The sequence below is a fragment of the Rhincodon typus genome, chromosome 2 (genome assembly GCF_021869965.1).
Source record: "Rhincodon typus isolate 14 chromosome 2, sRhiTyp1.1, whole genome shotgun sequence".
Taxonomy (NCBI): Eukaryota; Metazoa; Chordata; class Chondrichthyes; order Orectolobiformes; family Rhincodontidae; genus Rhincodon; species Rhincodon typus.
The window spans coordinates 145516302-145537875 of NC_063333.1; positions in this window are offsets into that span (position 1 = coordinate 145516302).

Below are 21574 nucleotides of genomic sequence, written 5' to 3' on the forward strand. Positions count from 1 at the left end.
CTTGTTGTCTCGGATTCTCCAGCATCTGCAGTTCCTACTATCTCTGAAGGGAGTTATTGTTTTCTGTTTATGTTCTGTAGGAGAGTGTTAATTACACTTGAAACTTGAATCCCGTTTCTCTGCACAGATGCTGCCCGACTTGCTGGCTGTTTCCTGTGCTTTGTCTTATTTCATATTTCCAGCATCCACAATATTTTAGTGCTTCCTTGAGTGGTGTCATCGGAGACCCACACAGAAAATTGGAGTGTTTTCTGCAGTAGGTACAAATGGAAATCCTGGACTTATTTGCATTTGAAGCCCGTCTCTTATAAAACCATTGACCGGTGCCAGCTGTATGGAAGATGTTTGCCAGCTCTTTCTGAGCAAGCAGCTAGTAGCAGTCAGTCTGAGTCGATATGAGGAAGCCACATAATGATATTTATAGAAAGGTAACAGTGGGTTTGTTTCCCACAATGAGCACATTTTACATATTTTGTCAGTGGTGACACAGACCTGAAGTAGGACTATCCACAGGCTTTTGGTAAGCGCGATTTGAAGTGCTATGTATAACAGTAGCACTGCTTCACACCACATTTCATTGCGACGAAGCTACGTGGCACAGTTCGCAGTTGGATATGTAAATCCCTGAAACCAAACAGATGCTCAGACTCTACTCTGCTTTCATCAGTCTGGTCAGAATCCTTGATCTCTGAGACCCATCTTCCTATTCCCTCCCGGCTGTGTCCCTCCACCTTCTCAAATCGTGGCCACTGAACTGTGGATGGATAAAGATCATTCATGTACACAGAGTTCTTTAGCTCAATACCATCTGGCTCATACCTTTTCTCTTTGCAAAAGATTCTTTAGAGCAGCAGAAACTCTGCTGCCACAGTCCCAATACAGCTGATGTTTCCTTTTCCACAGAGAGAGGTGCTACCAACACAGTGAGGATCAATTCTTCACTGGATTGTGGTCCTGCAGTGATATGTCCTCGAGTAGCTTGGTAGAATGTGAGAGTCTGAAAGCTTCACACTGTGAAAAGAACTGCCCCTGGTTGAGTTGCTTTGTACTAATGACTAGAAAGAATATGCCACACTTTTTCACCAGTCTGTCCTGTGTCGTTTGTAACATTATTATAACAGAAGTCCTTCTGACATGTCTATATGTCAGTCCTGAGAATATTAATACTCAGGCCAAAATCTCTGCAACATCATTTGTACCTTACTCCTGAAATCCTTAATACACATTACTTTCAGAATCTCCAAAGGAATTTCTTCTCAAGTAGTTCTTGAGAAGTACTAAGGCCAGCATTTATTGCCTGTTCTTAATTGCTCTTGAGCTCCCTTCTTAAAACATCGTGGTCCATGAGGTGTAGAGGCACCCAAATTGCTGTTTGGGAGTGTTTTCTGGGATTTTGATTCAGCCACAGTGTAGGAATGGGGATATATGTCCAAGACAGGATGGTTGTGTGGATTGGAGGGGAACTTTCATTTCCATGTATTTGCTGCCCTTGGTGGTTATGACCATGAGTTTGGAAAGTGTTGTCGGAGGAGCTTTGGTGAATTTTGTAAATAATATGCACTGCTGCCATGGAATATTGGTTACAGAGGGAATAAATGGTGGGGGTGCCATTCAAGTGGGCTACCTTGTCCTGGATGTCGTCAAACTTCTTGAGTGTTGTTAGAGCTGCACCCATCCAGACAAATGGAGAGCACCGTTTCACACTCTGGACCTGTGTCTTGCAGGTGGTGAAGAGATAGAAAGTTAGCTTCTTATGACAGCATTTCCTCTTTTTAACCTACTCTTGTAGCCACAATATTTATATTTATATGGTGGTCTAGTTCAGTGTATGGTCCATATCGAGCCACAGTCCTTTGTAAGCTGCCACCTCTATTAGGTTACTCAGCTCGTTAGTTTGAATTTCGGTTTGTGGTGAAGAGTGATGCCAACAGTGCAAGCTCAATGGCTGAGGTATTCATGACGGTAACTGCTTCTTGTGCTCTCACTCTCGTGCTCTCACTTTTGACCCACTCTCTTGTGCTGTCTCATTCACAGCAATCTTCAGTGAGTGGATGGTGCCTTTCGGTCTCCTCCAGTGGTATTACATTGCCATTCGAATCACTCCACGTCATATCACAAAATGGATGGAGATACTGGATAGTGCAAAGGCTATGGGCCCTGACAACATTTCAGCAATAGTACTGAAGACTTGTGCTCCAGAACCTGTCACTCCCCTAGCCAAGCTGTTCCAGTACAGTTACAACACTGGATCTATCCAACAATGTGAAAAAATGTTCAGGTATGTCCTGTACATAAAAAGCAGGACAAATCTGACCCAGAGATAGTAGGAACTGATTTTTCTGAAGAAGGGTCTAGGCCCGAAATGTCAGCTTTCCTGCTTCTCTGATGCTGCTTGGCCTGCTGTGTTCATCCAGCTCTACCACCTCGTTATCACAAATCCGACCCAGCCAGTTCAGTCTACTCTCGATCATCAGTAAAGTGATGGAAGGTGTCATCAACAGTGCTATCAACCAACACCTGCTCAGCAATAACCTGCTCAGTTATTAGTTCCACCAGGCCACTCAGCTTTTGAGATAACAAGGTGTAGAGCTGGATGAGCACAGCAGGCCAAGCAGCATCAGAGGAGCAGGAAGGCTGACGTTTTGGGTCTGGACTCTTCTTCAGAAAAAAAAAGTCAGCTTTCCTGCTCTTTTGATGCTGCTTGGCCTGTTGCGTTCATCCCGCTCTACACCTTGTTATCTCAGATTCTCCAGCATCGGCAGTTCCTTCTATCTCCCACTCAGCTCTTGAACTCATTACAGCCTTGGTTCAAACATGGATGAATGCGCTGAATTTCAGAGGTGAGGTGAGAGTGACAGCCCTTGACATCAAGGCCACATTGGAGTGAGTGTGACATCAAGGAGCCCTAGCAAAACTGGAATCAATTGGAATCAACGACCAAACTCGCCGCTGGCTTGAGTCATACCTGGTACAGAGGAAGATGGTTGTGATTGTTGGAGGTCAGTCATCTTAGCTCCAGGACATCTCTGCAGGAGTTTCTCGGGGTAGTGCCCTACGCCCAACCATCTTCAACTGCTTCAATGACCTTCCCTCCATCATAATTTCAGAAGTGGGGATGTTCGCTGATGATTGCACAATATTAAGCACCATTCGTGACTCTTCAGATACTGAAGCAGTCTGTATTCAAATGCAACAAGATCTGGACAATATCCAGGCTTGGGCTGACAAGTGGCAAGTAATATTTGTGCTACACAAGTGCCAGGCTATGACCATCTCCAATACGAGACAATCTAACCATCGCCCCTTGATATTCAATGGTGTTACCATCACTGAATCCCCCACTATCAACATCCCGGGGGTGATCATTGACCAGAAACTTAGCTGGACTCACCACATAAACACAATAGCTACAAGAAGGTGATGGCCTAGTGATATTCTCATTGTACTGTTAATTCAGAGACCCAGGTTATGTACTGGCAACTGGGATTCAAATTCCATCATGGCAAATGGTAGAATTTGAATTCGATGAAAAAAGCTGGAATTAAGAGTCTAATGATGACCATGAATCATTGTAGATTGTTGTAATTCCATTTTGTTCACCAATGCCTTTTAGGGAAGGAAACTGCCATCCTTACTTGTCTGGCCTACATGTGACTCCAGACCCACAGCAATGTGGTTGACTCTTAACTGCTATCTGGGCAATTAGGGATGGGCAATAAATGCTGCCTGGCCAGTGACGCCCTCATCCTGTGAGTGAATAAAGGAAACAAATGTCAGATCAGGCACCAGGACTACTGCTGACAGTAACTCACTCCTAATTCCCCAAAACCTGTTCAGAATTTACAAGGCACAAGTCGGGAGTGTGATGGAATACTCCTCACTTACCTGGATGGGTGCAGCTCCAACAACACTCAAACTGTTTGACACCATCCAGAACAAAGTGTACCACTTCCACAAAAATCCATCTCCCTTAGTAGATTGGCAGTAGCAGTGTATTTACGAGATGCACTGCAGAAATTCACCAAAGGTCCTCAGACAGCACCTTCGAAACACAGCTCCACTACCATCTAGAAGGACAAGGGCAGCAGATACAGGGGAACATCACCTCCTGCACGTTCCCCTCCAAGCCACTCACCAATCCTGACTTGGAAAACTTCCGTCGGTGTCGCTGGATCAAAACCTTGGAATTCTCTCCCTAAGGGCATTGTGGGTCTACCTACTACACATGGACTGCAGTGGTTCAAGAAGGCAGCTCACCACCACCTTCTCAAGGGGGCAACTAGACATGACCATAACTGCTGGCCCAGCCAATGATACCCGTATCCCACAAATGGAAATAAAAAAGGTGGAAAACCAACAACTGTGGGAATTTCAATAAAACATTCAATTGAAGCATTAAGTGAAATAAAGAGAACCTGAAAATGTAAAACATTATTTTATTTCAAATCATTTTTGTTTTTGGCAGGAGTGTTTTATGAAGAAATTACCTGTTCACTAAAGCCACAATACGCTTGAATTGTATGGGCAGAACTTTGCTTAAAATATGGGAATTCGTTACCAAATTCAATTGCTTCTTATTTACAATATTTTTTTCAGCATTTGTGGACGTTTTTAAATCCCCAACAATTAAAACGAAAATCACTCGCTCATCCTGAAACCTATCTACTGAAAAATGGTCAAGAAAGTCCTGAAACAAGACAGTTCTATTCCCTTCTCTTCCTCATGAGAAGGTAGGAATGAGATCAAGCACAGTCGCCATTTTCCTGTAATAACCACCTACTGATTTTCATCAATAACATTCTGTGAGATTCAGACCTGTGGGCACAGTACAATCTGATCAAACCGTTCCCTTGCCATGCTAATCTCTCCCCAAAAATAACAACAAATACAAGCCCTCAAGGTCACTTTTTTTTAAACAATCATGCAACTTTGAAACTGGAGGGGCTTCTAACACCCTTCAAACGTCCTGTGTAAAACCAGTCCATTCACCCATCTTAAAAGAACAGGAGTAGGCCATTCCTACTTTGGCCCATATCCCCATAGGCATTTGCTTGACAAAACAAAAATCTCTCAGATTTAAAATTAACAACTGATCCAGCTTCCACTGTCATTTGAAATAGAGTTCCAAAGCTTTACCTTTGTGTATAAAAGTGTTTCCTAACATCTCTCCTGAATGGTTAGGCCCTAGTTCTCGAATCCTCTACCAGTGCAAAGAGTTTATCTTTATTTACCCTGTCTTTTCCTGTTATTATCTTGAAAACCTTTTCATCAGAATACCCCTTAAACTTCTTAATTCTGGAGAAAACAGGCCTAATTTATATAAGCTCTACTCATATCATTCTTGTAAACCTCCGTTGTATTCCTTCCAAGGCCAAATATTTTCCCTGAGGTGTGGTGTCCGCGTCTGCTACTTTTATACAATATAATTATCATCTTCCAATAATTCCAATGGGTTACTAATGTACATTATTAATATGACAAAATATATGACAGAGTTGGCTCATATTGAGAGAATTTTAATGTTCTATTCAATGCTATGCAGTACAGAATAGAACTACAGATCCTAATTTCAGGCTTCTGTTATATAACTGCTCCCATTTAATAATGGGTTGTATTAGTTTGTGTTTATAAGCTATTAAATGAAGAAATTTTTTATTTGTATTTTTGTAGCACCATTCACAGCCTCATACTGTTCCAAAGCACTTTCCAGCCAATGAAATGTGTTTAGTATATAGTCACAGTTTAAATGCTCTGAGAAACATCATCAACCTCTTGAAATAGGAATGACTTCTGCCCAACTCCACAACTTGTGTGAAGTTCTGAAGAAGGGTTCTGGACTTGAAACGTTTGCTGATTTTCTCTCCATAGTTGCTGCCAGACCTGCTGAGTTTCTCTAGAAGGTTCTGTTTTTGCTGGTTTCGGATCTCCAGCACGCACAGTCCTTTGTTTCAGGGTCACCCGTTGTTACCTCGGGTGATGCTGTCAGCCGTTTCCATGGAAATGCAGCTCTTTGGGCAGAGGGTGGGAAAGAGCTGCCCTGAAGGGCTGGGGTGTTATGGATCCAGGGATCCCCAATATCTTCTGTTTTCACTCGTTCCCTGCAGCTGTCTGTTCTGTTTGTTGTGGCTTGCTGCTTGAGATGCTACCATATGGCACCTTCTAACAGCAGACCCCTCCCATGCACTCGCTTTAAATTCTCCTCTATTTAATAAAGCATTCAGAATGTCCTCCAAACAACATTTTACTCAGGAGCTCAGCTCTGTCTTCAAATCTCCAAACAACAATGTGATTTTTGTTTTTGGAGTGATGTTGATTAAGGAATAGGTCTGGGTAAGGATCCAAGGGATAGGTCTGGGTAAGGATCCAAGGGATAGATCCTCCCCCCACCCGCACCAACCCCTCCAACCCCAAGCCATTGGAAATAGCACCACAGAATATTTTACCCTGACCTGAGGGAGCAGTCAATATAGAGTCTGATATGAATGTTTTATCTAAAAAACAGACTATTCCACAACCAGTGTTGCTAAACATCCCTGTCTGAAAATGGTCCTAAACATTGAACATCCTTCCATCTCTCACTTATTCTTACCTCTGAAAGAACCGCACCTTCGATGAGGTACCATAGATCATGTGGCGCTGATAGAGTGGGCATGAGTCATTGGTTGTCTGGAGGAAGGAACAAAACCAAGGGACCAAAAAAAACTCTCCATTGGATATCCACAAGTCACAACTGGAAGTGTTCAGAGTAATAGCTTTGACTTTATTTTGATAGAAGCATAGTAAATAGGGGCAAGAATAGGCCATTCAGCCCTTTAAGCCTGTTCCTTCATTCAATACAATCATTCAACATCCAACCTGATCCCCCTTTCTCTCCATACCCATTGATATCCTTAGCCGAGAAATATGTCTAACTACTTCTTAAAGACAGGGATCTGGGATGGAGATTGGGGAGGTGAAGAGAAGGGGCTGGAGTGGAGAATGGGGAAGTGAGGGAAAGTGAGGGGTGAATGGGTAGGTGAGGGGAGGGAGGAACTGGAGTGGAGAATGCAGTGGTGAGGGGAGGAGGGCTGGAAGGGAGAATAGGGAGATGAGGGGAGTTGAGGGGAGAACAGGAAGACAAGTGGAGGGGGACCAGAATGGAGAATGGGGACAAGAGGGGAGAAGAAGGTGTTGGGGAGATGAGGGGAGAGGGGACTAGAATGAAGAGTGGAGAGATGAGGGGAGGGGTACTGGAGTGGAGAATGGATGTTGAGGGGAGGGGAGAGAAGTGAGGGGAGAATGAGAATGTGAGTGGAGGTGGAGGGAGAATGGGGAGGGGAGGGGAGGGGGGGATTGAGGGGGAGAAGGGGGGGGGGAGGGGAGAATGGGGAGATGAGGGAGGCATTGGATGATGAATGTGTTGATGAAGGGAACAAAAATGTGTGTGGAAAATGCACAGGTCAGTGAGAGGCACAAAAACTGATGTATCACTTTTTGTTCCAACTTTCAGTTCCAAGGCACTATAGGGCACAACGAATAATTTCCTGTTTCAGACTGTTGTTGGGTGATTAGTAATTGTTGTCCAACTCTCATGTCCCTGAATGAGGTGTTGGTGATCTGTCTTCTTGAACCATTACAGTCCTTGGGCTGTTGGAATACCCTTAGTGTTGTTAGGGAGAGAGTTCCTGGATTGTTTTCCAAAGACTGTTTCTAATCTAGCTGAATCCTACTCCTTAAGCACTGGTTTCTGAAAGCTGGCAACGCTTCAGAGAATCAGTGAGTTATAAAACTGGCGTGTTCCACTGCTGCAAGTTATTTTTCTGTCACACATTCCTACCTGCCTTTCAGGAGCACGTTACCAAAGAAGCAATTTTCCACTTGTACTCCTAGGGCAAAGTGATCATCCTGAGCATTTGTTAATGAAAAGAAAATGCATAAACTGAGAGATTAAAAAGCTGCTTCCAAAAAGAACAGATGAAAACCAAGAGGCCAAGATGATTCACTTGTGGAAGGTAAAATGACTAGCTTTGTCTTACTTCAGAAGTAGAGCTCCTCCTACGCAGATTGAGCTGTTCACAACAGATGAAAGAAATAACCATTTACAATTGAAGATAAAAGCCCTCAGTGTAAAGCCTCTTATTCATAAACTAATTGGAATTTAGTCAGTCAGTTACACCCCTGAAATTCCACAAACAGTATGTAATTGTTCATCGTCCCAGATCAGAACTTGGGACCAGAGTCTCTGCCTCCCGCGACATGCAACCATCCAAGTTGTTACTCTGAGTTAACAAGGTGTAGAGCTGGATGAACACAGCAGGCCAAACAGCATCAGAGGAGCAGGAAGGCTGACATTTCGGGCCTAGACCCTTCTTCAGAAAAAAAAATGTTGTTCCTCTGACTTGTTTCCAATATAGCCCAAAGGTTTTAATTGTACAGGATAGCCACAAAGGGAGTACAATGCAATGATATGACTGAGTAGAAGTTAATGGCGCTCCCTTCCCCAGAGGTGGGGATTCGAGGCAGGGTTTAGTATCATGTCAGACAGGAGAGTGGGATCACACTACCGTTACGATTCCCTCAGTGGTTCCACTGGTCAGCTCAGTTGAGTGGATGGCTGGTTTACGAAGCAGAGTAATACCAACAGCACAGATCCAATTCCCATACTTGGCCCTTGTCTGAGGTGTGATGACCCTCAGGTTAAATCACTACCAAAGTCATCTTTCTCTGAGGATGTGGAACTATGGTGACTTTACCTCTTGCCTTTAAATGTTTGACCATTGGCGGTCATACTTGGGTCTCAATCCCTGGATAACTAAGGATTCCAGGAACAGGGTCACAGTTTGATGACATGAGGCAGGCCATTTAGCACTGAGATGAGGAGAAATGTCTTCACCTAGAGAGTGATGAGTCTATGGAATTCTCTGTCGCAGAAAGTGGTTGATGCCAAAAACATTGAATGTTTTCAAGATGGAGGGAGATATAGGTCTTGAATCAAAGAGTATGGGGAGAAAGTGGGAACAGGGTTCTGAATGAATGATCAGATATGATCATACCCAATGGTGCAGGATGGTTGGAAGAGCCGAATGGCCTACTCCTACTGCTATTTTCCATGTCTAATGTCTTTGTCACATCTCCTCTGAGTGTCTACGTCAGAGGAACCTTGTCTATGGCCTTGGTCATCATTCCAAGTAGCTCTTGATATGACTTGGTGCTGATACATTTACAATGCTCCTGTGAAGCACAAAGGTGGTGATATAAAATACAAGTTGTTGTTATTTTGTTTACAATGTAGTGAAGCAATTGTGATCACAGTGTCAGGCAGAGCAATAAATACCAGTTGATGATTGAAAGTTTGATATCCCACTGCGGCAGTCGGTACTATCAATCTTCATACTGTTGCTTGTCAAACCTAGGAGTACAATACCTTTTTTCATCAAATTGCATGATTCGATTGTAGATGACCTGCCATTTGTCGCAGCGACAAAGAAAATGGCAAGTGGAAAATTTATAGGGACTCATAGAGCCCTGAAAAGTGTGAGATAGTGTGTGCACACTCTTAATATATTCACCTCCACTCATGTGAACAAAGTATTTTGTGAACTGTCAAGGTTTTGATCTTATAGACTTCAAGAGATATTCAAATGTTTAGTGTTATTTCTGGATTTTATCCACTGATTCTTTTGCTTTAGCTAATCTCAGTTAAGGATCACAATTCTTCGCAAGTAATGAGGGGGTAAGTGATGGATTGCTGATAGTACCACTAGACTATTAGTTCAGACACTCCAGGTTCGAATCCCACCATGGCAGAAAATAAAATTTGAATCCAATTATAATCTGAAAACATGAGTCTAACGATGACCATGAAACCATTGCTGATTGTCAGGAAAATCCCATCTGGTTCACTAATGTCCTTCAGGGAGGGAGATCTGCCATCTTTACCTGGTCTGGCCTACATGTGACTCCAGACTCACAGCCAATACGGATGGCTTTCAACTCTAGGCAATTAAGGATGGGCAATGAGGCGGCATGGTGCCTCAGTGATTAGCACTGCTGCCTCACAGTGCCACCCTCGGGCGATTGTCTGTGTGGAGTTTGCACATTCTCCGTGTCTGTGTGGGTTTCCTCTGGGTACTTCAGTTTCCTCCCACAGTCCAAAGATGTGCAGTTTAGGTGGATTGGCCATGGGAAATTACCCATCATGTTCAGGCATGTATAGATTAGGTGGGTTATAGGGAGATGGGTCTGGGTGGGATGCTCTGAGGGTCAGTGTGGACTTGTGGGGCCGAAGGGCCTGTTTCTACACTGTAGGGATTCTATGATCTAGTAAATGCTGGGCCTAGCCAGTGATAGTCTCATCCCATGAATGTTTTTTAAAAAAAAAAATCAATGGAGGATAATGTGAGTTGGTATTATTTCACTTCAAAAAAGCAGAAAGTGCTGGAGAAATTCAGCAGGTTCGCAGCATGTGTGGGGAGATAGAAACAGAGTTAATGTTTTGGGTCCAGACCTTTGGAGCTAAGACAAGACGTGAGAAGTCATGGGTGTTGTCAAGAGGCAACGGTATGCCAGGGAAAGGTTAAGGAACAGAAAGCAGAAAGTGCTGGAGAAATTCAGTTGGCAGTTAGGAAGGCAAATGCAATGCTGGCATTCATTTAAGAATACAAGAGCAGAAATATACTGTTGAGGCTGTATAAAGTTCTGGCCAGACTGCATTTGGAATATTCTGAGCAGTTTTGAGCCCCGTATCAAAGGATGGATATGCTGACCTTGGATGGGTCCAGAGGAAAATCACAAGAATGATCCTGAGGGTGAAGGGCTTGTCATATGAGGAGTGGGTGAGGAATCTGGGTCTATACTCGATGGAGTTTAGAAGGATGTGAGGGGATCTGACTGCAACTCACAGAATGCCGAGAGGCCTGAATAGAGTGAACATGGAGAGCATGTTTCCACTAGAAGTAGAGACTAGGACCTCAGGCACACCCTCAGAGTAAAGGGACAACTCTTCAGAAGTGAGATGAGAAAGAATTTCTTCATTCAGAGGGTGGTGACTCTGTGGAACTCATTGCCGCAGGGGCTGTGGAGGCCAAGTCATTGAGTATCTTAAAGACAGAGATAGATAGGTTCTTTATTGATAAAAGGATTGAGAGTTATGGAGAGAAGGCAGGACAATTGGATTGAGAAACAAAGCAGCCATGATCAAATCACAGAGCAGACTGATGAGCTGAATGGCCTAATGCTGCTCTCATATCTTATAGTCTTATAAGTGGAGAGACAAGTCCAATATAACTCTTCTTCAGAATAAGGAGGGTAGCAGGATATCAAAGTTATATGAACAAAAGTCAATGGGATTGGTAACAGTTGTTGAGTAGACAAGACATGGATCTAGAGTTGCAGGACAAAGGGCAAAGCAATCAGGAAGAAACTGGCTTTTTACATTCTTGTACAAGAGCACTGTTGACCAAGAACAGGAAGCAGGGCAAGAAAAGAGAAACAGATGTCCCACAGACTCTGTCCGGCATCCTCCGCAGGGCACAGAGTCTCTCCCCATCCCCCCTCTCTCATATCAACGAGAGTCAGCTGGTGGTGGTTTAATCTGAGGGCCACCACGCCTCAGGTGAGGGAAGAGGTTGGGAAGGAGAGTTCTTCATGGTAACCTCAGCCAGTGTGGGAATTGAACCCACGTTTGTTGGCATCATGCTGCATTACAAGCCAGCCAACTGAGCTAACTGACCCCGGTATGGTCAATAAGGCTGTGCTGCATTGTTACATACTTGGGAGAAAATCCCTTTACATCTAACACCTTTTAGTCCCAATGTGTGTTTTTAAACTCCATGACAATGTGTGATTTCAATTGAATGCGGACTCTGGTTTTTGTTGGGATACAGCAGCTTGCTGTTCTACACCTATTGGCACCCCGGGACAAGGGCTCTTCTTTTAATAAAAGTCCATTCGTGGAATGGATTTTCAGGGTCAGTCCAATGCGATTCTATGAAATGAACCTTATCGCCAATAGGAAACGTAAGCCCATAGCAAAAACTAGGTGTCTAGGTGGTCATAAAGGACCTACGGCCCTATAAGTAGGCCCAATGGCTCTAATATCTAATATTAGACATCGTTCAAATGTCTAAATCTGAGTTGCCCATGACCATTACCCAATGTATCTGAGGATGAGACTCTCCAAAATTTGAAAGAATACATTGAACAACAATTTGACCTTTCTACAACACTGACTGAAATCCGCCAAATGTATGGAACCTCTGCGGGGCAATGGTCCCTGGATGTTATTAAACGTGTTTGGGGTAAAACTACCGGACTAAAAGACAAGGAATGGATTCGCTGGTCTTTATGTGTGCTGCAGCAAGTCAGAAAGCGACAACAAGTTATTGAGAGATCTAATAATGACTGCGAAATTAATAATGTAAAAGACCAATTAAAAGTGGTCTGTGTTGAACAAAAAACGACTGAATTGGAACTCCAAAAGGAAAGGGAAGCAAACTCCAGCTCTAACCCAGCTAATGTTCCATCACTTCCTCCTTATCTGAGTGCCCCTCCTGTTCCTCAGTACTCAGTCTGAGCCCTACATGAAATTGAGGGACACAACTCTAATGACAGCGATTCTGATGATTTGGAAAATGAAGTCAAAATCCAACAGGCCTTTAATTTAGGACTGGTACAGACTAGGAACCATGAAAGAAGAAAAAAAAGACAAAAGATGAAAGTGGCGTAGTCAAATTGAAAGCCCATATTAATTTCTCCTTACGACGACGTCAGCTGTCAAGGTACGAGGCAAGAAAGCTTGGACTCTGGCACCTTACGTTAAGAGAACCAAGGCCCTTGATCCATCATGAAGATGCTGTTACTTTTGGGACTCAACTATACTGATCCCCCTTGTAGCAGGACGACTTATTGTAAAGCATGAATTCAATGTAAACACCTTTTTGTGTATGTCTTATGTTTATGCTGAGCATACCAATGTATCCAGCTGCCGGGTTTGCTCTCACATTCCCATACATTCAAAGTGCAGTATCCCCCTGAGTCCCATTCCTTTTAATATACCCGAGGTGGCAGAATGGGTCATTCATCAGAATGAGTCCCTAATGGTAGGAGCTCACATGGCTGCCACATCTTCCGCAGAGTGAGGGATATATTCAGTGGACATTAAAGGCAGCTGAGATAAGTGGCAATCAGCAGAGTACAGCTTTCTGGCATTTGAAGCTTGGTACCAACCTCAATTTAATACCTCCCAGACACCACTGTTTATCACCATCAGTAAAGATCAAGTGTAGGAAAACTGGTGCATTCTATCTGCCTCACTAGATCTGAGCCTAGGGGTTGGTCTGCAGCTCAGAGTGATTGTACCCAATATTTTAATGTCACACCTGACGCTTGGCCTCCAGCTAAACTTAATTTTAGTAACCTCACATCAGCGGGAACTTTTGACCACATTTGGTTTTCTGACTTTATAACTTACTCAGAGACAGTAAGAACTGCCAATGCTGCAGTCAGAGATAACACAGTGTGGAGCTGGATGAACACAGCAGGTCAAACAGCATCAGAGGAGCAGGAAAGCTGACGTTTCGGGTCTGGACCCTTCTTCAGAAATTCAGAAGAAGGGTCTCGACACGAAACGTCAACTTTCCTGCTCCTCTGATGCTGCCTGGCCTGCTGACTTTATAACTTGGTTTGTCCCACACATGTTTTGTTTGTGGACATAAGGCATATGCCTGTTTGCACTGCCCTCTACACCCCCACCCCCATCCCCGATGGACAGGTTCCTGTTACCTTGCTTTTGCTGTCCCATATACACATCATATTTATGACCTCTTTGAAATTCACTGTAGGGGTACACAAACATGCCATCCCCGAAACAGAACAATTCTTTGCTATTCTGTTCCCCTTCCCCCTTACAGTATAGCCAAGCTAGCCAGACAATCTGTCAATCTGGCAGCTATCCTAGAACACATAGCCAATGATACGTCTCAGGCCCTTGATAGGATTAATGCAGAAATAATTGACCTAAGAGCCACCTCTATGCAGAATTGCATAGTTCTAGACTGGATCTTAGCTGACAAAAGGTGGCACCTGTGCCCTCATGGGTCAGGAATGTTGCACCTACATCCCTGATAACTCTGAGGAGATAGCTGACTTGGCTGACCATATCTATAAAGAGGTAGACAAACTTAAACAACCCCCACCCTCCACCTTGTGGAGCTGGGCAAACGGCTGGTTGAGGATCATTGGGTGCATCAATAGTGCAAGGTACCGTAGTTTTTCTTTTAGCAATTCTTGTCCTGTATTTTGGCTTCATGTTGCTCAGATGTTGTATTCAACAAATGCTAAACCCCGAAGTTTGATATTGTGCAGCTGGCCAATGCCCTAAGAACTCTACCTATTATTGTTAGCTTGCTTTGCTCGTGTGATTCTGTTTGGGAAGAATCAAAAAGGGGGAGATATGGAGCCATAAAATAACAGTGTGATTGAGTTAATATCGCATAACGGTTAAATTTATTTCTGTTGCTAATAGGGTTATGTGACAAACAGCATGTTGAACAGCTTATCTGATTGAGTTAATATCAAATAACAGTTAAATTTGTTTCTGCTGTTAATAGGGTTATGTGACAGTGTTGAACACTTATCTAAGCATGTATACAAGCTACCACAAACCAAATCTAACCGATGTCGCTAAAGGTTCAAGTCAAGTGACTTGCTGATGGAATGTCATGTTGTAATTGACTTATTGTGTTGCTAACGCTTGAAAACGACATGTAATTTGATAAAGCTATCAGCGTCTTAATGTTTAAAAATATAAGCCAAACTTAGAATCAACGCAGTTTCACACTAATTCCTGGCAACAAGAATGTAACTGTCACTGCTTCTTAATAAAAATCCTCGAATATTTACCTATTGATGACTGGTTGCTCTAAGAACATAAAGAAAGTATCCAACATCAAAGCCAGAGCTCGGGATGAACAGGATACCTGACACTGATGTTCTTATCTGTCAGCCAGGGATCCCTGATTGGACCAGATTAACAGCCCCGATTTGGGAACTCATAAGAAAGTCCACCGTGTTGATCTCGTTACAATCAGTACAGCAGACACTATTGAAATGCAAGTTTGTTTGATCAGCTTCATTTCCCATTGAAATATAAGGGCTATGTGCTATAGCGTATAAAAACAAGAAGGCTTTTGGACAGTTAATTGTGAGCCAATTCATCTTAGAATGGCCCGACAGCCTTCTCATTGGAATACTCCTCCAATACTTGTACAGTTTGCAAAGTTAAAGCTTCAAACAGATTACGACAGCAGTGTGGCCACTTCCGTTTTAAACACCAAATTCCCTGTGTAAAGCAGGAATTGGCTATGTTTAAATACAATTGTCAAATGCTTTATTCATACAATTCTTTTCATTGCTCGGTAAATTAACACTGAGTGCGTATATCACAACTCTGAAATTTGCTGATTGACATTAAATTTAATTTTGACAGTAGAATCTAGCCTTTCTAAATTGAATGGAGAAGACATTGTAGTGAAAATCAACAGGTATAATTGCTAGGCACATTGAGGATAAAAATGTAAGTAGCTTACATCTGAAAGTTTTGCATATATTTGGCAGTTAAGTTGTAATTCTACTCTCCTAGACTTTGTTAGAAAGGTCTCCTATGTGATGATTGATAGAGTTGCTTTGATGCTTCATTATGTAATGCACACAAGACTCCAGTGACTGACTGAATTAGCAATGTTAACCTAACAGTGTAATGATTGCCTGAATAGGGTCAAAGAGAAGGCTGTGTGGAGCTTAAGCATTCAAGCCCTGTCAAAAAAATCAATTATAGTGAAGCGATTAACTGAATTCATCTGTGTATGAGAGCAGGAAGGTGTGTGTAAATCAGCTTGGTAGTTTAAATTATTTTTATAACAATGAGCAGTACATCAGTTTGTGCTAAGGACAATCTAGCTAATATATTCGGGAGGGCTGGATATGAACCTTCTCTGCTGGGAGTAGTCATTGTCTCATCATGTGGCCTTACACTACTGACCATCAGCTCTGCCTTAAAAAGGTCACATCAGACACAGGAAAGAAAACTCAGACTGTTGCAGGTCGATAAAGGCTTGTCCTAGGTGTAGGGAGCAGAGTTTCAATATCTCCTCCAGCTTACTAAGCAGCTCTTCCAACATTGGTGACCATATCAGCAGCAGACACATGGAGATGTTGTCTGTGTAGAGCAGCAAGCTGTGAGAATGCCTTTCTCATCACCCAGCCTAAGACCTGGAGAGTGGGGTTGCCTGTAGGAGCAGGGGGAGGGAGGGCTGCAGAGGTAGGAGACTGCAAGGGACAAGATGCCTGTTGGTCAGGCGAGGCTGGGAGTTGGTGAGCCTGGTGGGGGCGAGGCTCTGAACAGGTAGCTTGGACTGGGGCTGAGGAGACTTTCCAAATTGTGCACAGGCATTGGTCCTAAAGGACTGATGTCAAGATGGCAGAAGGTGCATGTGTGTGAGGAAGTGAGCACACATGTGTATGTATATAATTTGTTAAAAAAAGGCATCTTATTACACGTAATTCATATTATATTTTTACAACTTGGATTTTAAATTAGTGACACATGGGTTTTGGTTTATTTGTGTAATAGGGTTTAACAATAACTAAGTCAGTCTTTCTGGAACCAGTTTTTTTTAAAAATTGTATAAGTCAGGGAACAGAAACCCTGGAATGTTGATAGAAGTTTGTTTACATTGTGGGGGTTTTTGACAGGACAGAAGAAAGACATTAAATCATTAGTTACAGTAGTATTTAGGATAAGCATTTATTCACTGTGATGATTAAGATCACAACAGGTCAAGCAGCATCCATGGAGAAAGAGCAAGCTAACGTTTCGAGTCTAGATAACTCTTCATCAGAGCTGAAATGAAGTGTGCAGGGGGCAGCATTTATACTATAGTTTGAGAGTCGGGGTAGTGGGTGTAAGGTACCGTGGAGAAAGGATGTTGATAGTTCAGATTAAGTGATTGGAATGGAAGAATGGCAGAACAATGAGGTGTCTCCAACCAGTCTTGAAAAGGACATTAACTGGGACAGCAGGGGGGGAAGGGAGGACATGATAGCCAGCTAAAAGAAAGGGAAGAAACCGTTCACAACTCAAAAGGTGTTGAACTGATTATGAAGTCGAGAAGGCTGTAAAGTGCCTGGTCTGAAGATGAGGCACTTCTTAATCTTTCTAGGTGGTGGTGATCATGCTTTTGGAATGTGTTGGCACAGAAGCCTTGGTGAGTTGCTACAGTATATTGTGCAGAAGGTAGACATGGCTGCTCCTGTGGTCAAGGGAGCGGAGGTGGTGAACGGGATGCCATTGAAGTAGGTTGCTTTTCCTGGGATAGTGTCAAGCATCTTGAGTGTTGCTGGAGCTGCAGCCATCCAGGGTAAGTGGGCAGCATTCTGTCAGGCTCCTGTCTTGTGCCTTGTAGATGCTTCAGCAACATCTGTGTACTTTTATCTGTGATTCTTCTCCTCTGCCACACTAATGAAGACAGGAATTCAGTTTCTGTCCTTTAAATGGGTTAATAATTGTGGGAGAGAGCAAAATTTCTTTTTTTATTCACTCACAGGACATGAGCATCATTGGTTGACCAGATCTGATTGTCCGTTGAGAAGGTGTGATGAGCTGACTTCTTGAACCGCTGCAGAACATGCTGTAGGTTGACCCACAGTGCCCTTAGAGAGGGAATTCCAGGATTTGGACCCAGTGACAGCATAGGAATGGGTCAATATATTTCCAAGTCAGGATGGTGAGTACGTTGGAGGGGAACATGCTGGTGGGGGCATTCCCATGTATCTGCTGTCCTTGTTCTTCTCGTTGGAAGCAGTCATGGATCTAAGAATTGCTGTCAGGTGCATTAATTGTTCATATTACCTTACTTATTTGTGCAACTTGAAGGTCAGAAAAGACAAACATAAAGCCTGGTAATAAAAGAAGACTTAGAAATGATTGAGAGATTTGAAGATACAAATTTAATGCAGCAAAGCACATCCTATTTACTTATTAGGCAGAATTCCTGATGGAGATATAAACCTCCAACAGATGATACTAATCTGATGCCAATTTTTGTTTTTAATTTTGAAACAGCAGCACACATTTAAAAATCAAATTTTCATGTAACCCATTGTTCTTCACGAGTGTCTCATTTTGTGCTTGTTTAGATTGACTCTCCGAATGAATAAATAAAGCCGTGTTACAAACAATTTGCAAATTGGATTGTTGTTATCTGGAGTGTGTAGAAATCTTGGGCCAAGCAAACCACTTCAGGAAATTAGTTAAAGTTCATTCAAATTCAACAAATGCAATCCGCTTGAGGAGAGAAAAATCAGTTTTCTGGACTTTGTACCAAAGAACAAGCTTTCCCCGCCGTTCGCCTATGTCAAAGTTTTCCTTCTCTGTTTCTCTTTCCTTGACATTTCAAGGCCAGTTGAACATTATATAAGATGCAACTGCGCGGGTGCATTCAGATGGTGCCCATGATTAACCCAATGTGAACCTGTTCAAATCTCACAAGGCAGCTGGGTGGAGTTTTGATTAGATTTAGAATATAAAGCCAGTCTCAGGCCTACTGACATTGACTGCCGCTGGATCAATGTCTCCAATGGCACTGTGGGTGTCCCTACGCAACGTGGAATCCAGCCATTCACGAAGGCAACTCACCACCACCTTTACTTCAGAACCGAATTGTCTATCAGACTCAAAATGTTACCTCTATTTCTCTCTCCACAGATGCTGCCAGGCCTGCTGAGTTTCTCCAGCATTCTTGGTGTCTGTTTCAGATTTCCAGCATCTGCATTGTTTTTATTACAAGGGGTAATTAGGGACGGCAAGCAAATCTGGCTTAGGCAGTGTTGTGTAAGAGAATTGGGGGGGGGGAAAGAGGTGGGGTGTGGAAATTCTATTGGTTGCTGAATCCTTTGGAAGTAAGAGAACCCACAATGTCTGTGCCCTACCCTTCAACACAAGGTCACGAGTAACATGTCAGAGGTCAATGAAACCTGGAATCCCTTTGAGGAGAGGATTCCTGTTGAGAAAGTGACTACAGGCAATTATTGGTGCCAAGACAAAAATGACAACGCAACTGGCTCATGGAAACAAAGTGCCATCAAAATATGATCAATAAACATTGAAAAGAAACATTTACACGACCATTACTGTGTCCTTTAAATGAACTTCCTAACACTTAGCATTGCCTAGCAACATTTGGATGCACATTTACAAAAGGCATAATTATAAAACAGCATCTAAGTTGTACAAAGAAATGAATTTTGGACATCAGGAGTTGAACATATATTAATGTAATCATCCGACCAAAGTGATAACTTCCTGGCCCACCTCCAGTTTTACACATAACTGATTCCCGCCCTCACATTCTGTTCAACTGTGCCTGAATTCCTGCAGGTCAGCCAAAACAAGTCAGAAATTGTTTCAGAAATGTCTAAAGTTTGTTCATTTTCTGTTAGAGCATACTTCAACGGTCTAATTTGATTTTGCAACTTTTAATCTCCACTTTTCATTGAACTTTGGCCTCACCACAGATCAACAAATTTGTTCTAAAGAATGGCCACTGGACTCAAACCGTTGACTTTCTCTCCACGGACAGCGTCTTACGGTGCTGAAACAGACCCTTCGGTCCAACCAGTCCATGCTGACCATAAATCCAAACCGAACTAGACCCATATCCCTCCAAACATTTATTATTCATGTCCTTGTCCTAATGTCTTTTAGACATTATAATTGTACCCACATCCACCACTTCCTCTGGAACCACCCATTCCACACACAATCCACTCTGTAAAAAAAATGCCCCCTCATGTCACTTTTAAATCTTTCTCCTATCACCTTAAAAATATGCCTCCTAGTCTGGAAGTCCCCCACTCTAGGGAAAAGACACTTGCCATTCATCCTTTCTATATCCTTCACGATTTTATAAACTTCTATAAAGGTCACGCCTCAATCTCCTATGCTCCAGTGAAAAAAAGTCTCAGCCTAGCCAGCCTCTCCTTACACCTCAAACCCTCCATTCCCGGCAATATCCTGGTAAATCTCTACCAGACCTGTTGAGTTTCTCTGTTTATGTTTCAGATTTCCAGGGCATTCACATTTTCTTGTTCCACAAATTTGTAGTTAGTCGCCATTTTTCCCAGTTTTCTTATCTTTTTATCCCCGATCTTGCATGTCAGCCTTGGGTCATTGGTTGTATTGTTGTCTCTGGATCACAAAGTTCAAATACCATTGCAGAGCCTGAGCACAAACATTAAGGTGGTTACTGCAGTGCGGTACCGAGGGAGGGCAGCACTGTTGGAGGTGTGTTGCCTTTTCAATGAGATCTGAAGTACCATCTGCCAGATCAGGATGTAAAAGACCCTATAGCACAATTTTGAAGAAGAGTGCAGGTATAATCTGTCTCTCTTTCTCTCTTTTCTCCGTTGCACTCCCAACCCTCTGCCAGTGTCCTGACAATATTTACAGCTCAATGACAGAAACACATGACCTGGATGGTGGCACTTTACCACTTGTGGGAGTTTGCTGAGCATTAATTGCCTTATTTTACATCAGTGACCACACTTCAGGAAGTATTCATTGGCTGCAAAGCACCTTAAGATGTCCAAAGGTCATGACAAGTGCTAGCTAAGTCTTTCTTTCTGTTTCCTTCCCCCTTTGATTTGCACTTGGTGAGTTCAAACACAGGAGGCTGAGAGCTACAGTTCAGAAAAAGGACCTTCAATCCATCAGGTCTGTACCAATCAAGAACAGCCACGTAACTATTCTAATCCCATTTCCCCACACTTGGCCCATTGCTGTATCTGCCTTGGCATCGCAAGTGCGTATCTAAATACTTAAATGTTATGAGGGTTTCTGCCTCTATCCCCCTTACAGGCAGTGAGTTCCAGATTCCCATCAGCCTCTGGGTGAATTTTTTGTATCACATCTCCTCTAAACCTCCTCTCCCTTACCTTAAATCTATGCCCTTGGGACACTAACCCCTCTATTGAGGTTGACTAGAAAATATCTCTGACTCCATCTGCTTTCTGACATTTTTATGCACATACAAACAGATGAAATGAGAGCAGAAGTAGATGATTCAGCATGTCAAGTCTGCTCCACCATTCATTAAGAACATGGCTGATCTGTGTTTTTAACTTCATGTTGAAATACTCCCCATTATCTGATTCCCTTTGCTCAGATACATCACTCTATTTACCAGGAGCCACAGTCTATTTGTTCTCATCGAGTAAGGATATGAAGTTAATTCTGCCTGAAAGTCCACAGAAAGAAAGGAAAGCTTGCACTATTTTCTACTATACAACTATTAGTAATATTGTAACTACCATCCAGAATGGATTCACTAAGTCACAGCAAGCCAGGGACCAGCAGGAGATTTTGGAATGAATATGGTTGAGAGATACATCAATCCACTCTCTGGTCAGGGCCATTTGTTAGTTCTTCCTCAAATGTTCAACTAATGTTGAAACGTATGTTCAGTGATAACTTGGATGCCACCAGTGCGACAACTATGTGCAGTAAAGGTAACTTTGCTTTTAAAACTGAATTGTGTCT